The 4,548-nt window shown below is 35.5% G+C and overlaps 1 long non-coding RNA gene across 1 annotated transcript; it reads left to right on the forward strand.

The window, feature by feature from the left end:
* The first annotated feature begins 2,634 nt into the window (after positions 1-2,634).
* LOC147078329 (uncharacterized) lies at positions 2,635-3,726 on the forward strand. The gene is made up of 3 exons (XR_015072210.1): positions 2,635-2,763; positions 2,883-3,011; positions 3,155-3,726. It is a non-coding gene; the product is annotated as an uncharacterized LOC147078329 (long non-coding RNA).
* Positions 3,727-4,548: the final 822 nt, after the last annotated feature.

Genomic DNA, 4,548 nt, shown 5'->3' on the forward strand with positions numbered 1-4,548 from the left:
CGCAGAGAAACTAAATTATTGATTACATGACAATATCTTATGCTATAATATATTATTAATAAATAGGTTGCGTAATTGCTAATAATAATGTTGCTCAACTGTAGAACTTAATCTAGCACTTTCCAAGTAAATGTATAATATGGTTTCTAGCTCATTATGGTTACCCAATCACGAAACAACAACAAGGTATTAAATTTAGTCAAACATTTGTACAAACACAATAATAACATTATTCGCGAACGGAAACCTCAAAATCAAACATTCACTTCTATGTTACATAATAATATATATCTGAAGTATTCCTATATTGCCAAGTCGACGTTAATTAACCACATTAATACACAGTAGATATCTAACTACTTAATTATATTTTACAGACAAACAGATCATTAAAATACTCTTGTCAATAAATATGATAACATGGATGATTTTTGTCGTAGGAGATTATTACTGACTCTTTGGAAAATCTTACTTAAACATCTTACAAAAATACCACCATATCAAATGCATCGTCTGGGTAAAACTCATCTAACGTTTATTTCACTTAATCTAATTATTATAATATTGTATTTGGATTTGTATATGTAACCAATATAATACTGAGCAAATGATTAACAACTCATCAAACAAATCATCATCATATTATAAAACGATACAATAATTTGTTTCATAATATCAATTGGAACATAAATGGTGTTAAAATTTCAAATTTATTTATTTTACATATTATAATGAACATAAAAAAATCATCAATTTAAAGGGTTCTCGACATGGTTTAAAGTAAATGTTAACAATCTTTATATAAAAATACAGATATGAGTAAAAATACAATAAAAAAAATAATGAAAACAAAAGTACACGGAAGCACACAGGGTAAACTAGGTTGATTGACCCTTTCTTAAACTATATCAATATCCGTAGTGATTTGATTAAATATAGTTATTGCGCTCCCAATTGGCATTGCCAATGGCAGGCTAGTTCTGCACCATGGGAAAAAAAACAACGGATCCCCCCGATTTCTTAGATAATTATCAGATATACACAAGCCAATACTACCAATTATACCAGAGTTTCCATTTACGTCGCGTGTGTTACAATACATACACTTTCTGACGCATACTCCTCAAAAAGTATTACCATAGTGATATTATGAGCAAATGTTTTCATATAGGATTTACCCATAAATGTAATGTTGGTTAATAGAGTTTTGAAAATAATTATTTATGTCTGAAATAAAATAATACATATACTTATTTTTTTTTCCATATTCATAATAACATGGGTAATAATTATTCATCACCATTAATCGAGGTTGATCCACTGTTAGATGAAAGCTTTCTTCCCCTGTCATTGTTACATACTTCCGACGAATTTAATGATCAAGTGGGTGTATAGTATCCCTTAGTCCAGAGGTCCGCAAACCGCGGCTCGCGAGCTACATGCGGCTCTTTGGGTATTGGTGGGCGGCTCTTTGCCAAGTTCCCAATTCACATTTTTTACAAAAAAGTTATGATTGTTGTCGTTTTAAATCCGCCCATTGCTAAAGTCCTCAAATTAAATTTTCCTCCATTTCATATTAACACGAGCACTTTTGAAATAGATTTTTTTGTAGATTTAACAAGCAAAGAGTTATGTAGCTTCAAATTTGTAGGTCTTGCCACCAAAATTGAGGATTTGGAGAGAGAAAAACTCAATTTATTTTCACAACTCAGCGGAGCGCTCTAAAAGATCTACATAATAAGATAGATACTACGATTTTTAATATATAGTAAAGCTTTCCGAACTCATATTCGCGTCTACATAATATGTATGTGAACAATCATTTTCAAACATGAATAATATAAATAGCATTTAGAAAAGCCAAATAACTGATGAGAATAAAATTTGGAGTCGCGCCTAAAATTGAAAACTACAAGTTACATACCAAACATACAGACACTCTCCAAAAAAATGCAAGGACAGTCATTGTTCACATTAGTTTTAAGGAATGCGTGAAAATTGTATGTTACTCATTTTCTGTAAAAAAATATATTTATAATTTTAACAATAAAAAAACTTATATTTGCGTTAGTTTTATTCGCAAAATCTTCTTCACTTGATGAATAAACAATAAAATTCAATGAAATAAATTATATTTATAAATATATCGTCGCCGTAGATGTCAAGGGAGTCAAGCCACACATTTGGCGAAAATGAGTTAAGTACACAAAAGCATTTTAAAACCATCAAAGATGCCGTGGTCAATGGATTTGAGCCACAAAAAGCCCTATGTATGAGTATTTTGTAAATTGCCAATAGACCTAGCACACATACATTAAAGTAGTCAATGACGACAAGCCGCATAAGTCTTTTGACTTCCGAATAATTTCACATGATTATGTGACTTAACGCTGTTGACCACTGGGACTTCCCGCTCAATCTGTGGCCCGGTACGCACGCCTCGGCTCACATTCGACAAAGATTTATAGTGTTGTCTTGCTCTAACTCAGCATAAGAAACAGAGAAAACTGAGTTTAGCGAGTCGGGTTATTCACGCCAGCACCTGTATCGTGTCATATTATTCATACTAACATTGCGGTTGGTTTATTTGGTGATCTTTTTTCTTTGGGTTTGCGACTGTAAGCATTTTTATTCAGTGTATTTAGTGTGATTGTTGTATTCAGTTGTGATTCAGTGAGAAAAGGTGCTAAATAATGAACTATTCACGTGGGAGACTAATGGTTGCAGCCGTTTTAAATTCTACTAATCAACATACCCGTAAAGGTAAGTGTCGATGAAATATTGAGCTAAAAACACTTACTAGTTAAAAATGTTGATTCAGGCTGCTTTGACAGCAATAAGTAATGTGTGCGCAAGCTGTATTAGTTTTATTTCTTTTACAGACTCTCACGGGAATGCCGTACAAGCTGGATGTGCAGACCTCGAGCTGAATATGCAAGCTCCGGACAAGATTGCTGGTCCAGCCATATATACAGAGCTCCAAAATGTCTCTCCAAGCACACACGTGGGAGGTCAATATTTTAATTTGTTGGTTATCAATAATTGTTGGTTTGATTAAAACCTGTGACCATCAGAGAGTCATTTGCTAATAACAAATTATTAATATTTACCTTGGTAGTTTCAAAGAAATAAACTACTTTGTTTTGTTTTACAGATTGGAACGTCAACCTGGCACCAACACTACTAGATTCAAATGAGTCATGCCAGCAGGAACCTGCATATTATCAACACAACATTAATGTTTCAGGAACTTATACTTCTGAAATAACCGAGAGCAACCATAGTAACAATCCTGTATCATCCATCCCCACTTCTACAGATCAGACTACAGATGATTTAAGTAGGAAACGCAAGCGAAACCCAAAAATGTGGAAGCGGAATTCACAAAAGATATTGAGAATGGCAGGCAGCGAATATCAAAGCAGATCCGGAAAAAAAATTCGAGCAAGGGCGATAAGAGAAGTTAACTGTAAGTGCCATTATAAATGCACATCCAAAATAGGAAAATCACAGCGGGAGCAAATGTTGGCCGACTATCTGAGTCTGGATTCCGAAAGAGCAAGATGGGCCTTCATTGGTAACAGTATAAATCGTATCCCAGTGAAACGAAGGTACCATGGAGACTGCACCAAACGAGAGTATACCTTGCAATACTCTGTGATGTGTAATGAATTGAGAGCCCAAGTGTGCAAACAGTTCTTTTTGGCGACATATGACATCTCGAGCAAAAAAGTTGAAAATGCAATGAAAAAGTTGACTCCTTCAGGTGTCACTGATATAGATCGGAGAGGTCACAAAGAACCGCCCAACAAAAAACCAGAGGAAGTGAGGAACATAATCAGGGACCACATCAAATCGTTGCCCGTAGTTGCTTCCCATTACTGCCGGAGCAGCAGTAAGAGAAAATACTTGCCTTCTGGTTTGAGCGAGACTCGTATCTACATGGACTATGTAGAGTATTGCAAGGAGCATAATGTTGAACCAGAAAAGCACGGCTTCTACAAATCGATCTTTGTCACTCCTAAAAAGGATCAGTGTGACTTTTGTACTCAGTACAAGAACAAGTCAGACGAAGAGAAGGCAAAAGACGAGGAGGAATACAAACTGCACTTGACTCGAAAAGAGGAAGCGAGAGAACACAAAAAAATCGACAAGGCCCAAGCTATGTGTGATCCAACAATTAGTTGCTTTACCATGGATCTGGAAAAAATATTGTTGACTCCAAGTTTGCAAGTAGGACAGTTGTATTATACCAAAAAGCTGAAAACCTACAATTTCACAGTGTATGACCTGGCTACTAGACAAGCGACGAACTACATGTGGCATGAAGGTGCAGGTACAAAGGGTGCTTCGGAGGTCGCCACGTGCCTGTGGAAGCTCTTGGTTTCAGTAGGCCCCAAAAAAGAAGTAACTCTGTATTCGGATACAGCTTCAGGTCAAAATCGCAACTCAGTTGTATCTACAATGTTATTACGTGCCGTGGAACAGCTGCCCATCAACACAATAAACCAAAAATTTATGGAATCAGGGCACTCCGAAATGGAGTGC

Source organism: Rhyacophila brunnea, unplaced genomic scaffold, assembly GCF_057557595.1.
Source record: "Rhyacophila brunnea isolate RB1 unplaced genomic scaffold, BYU_Rbru_1.0 scaffold_11, whole genome shotgun sequence".
Lineage (NCBI taxonomy): Eukaryota > Metazoa > Arthropoda > Insecta > Trichoptera > Rhyacophilidae > Rhyacophila > Rhyacophila brunnea.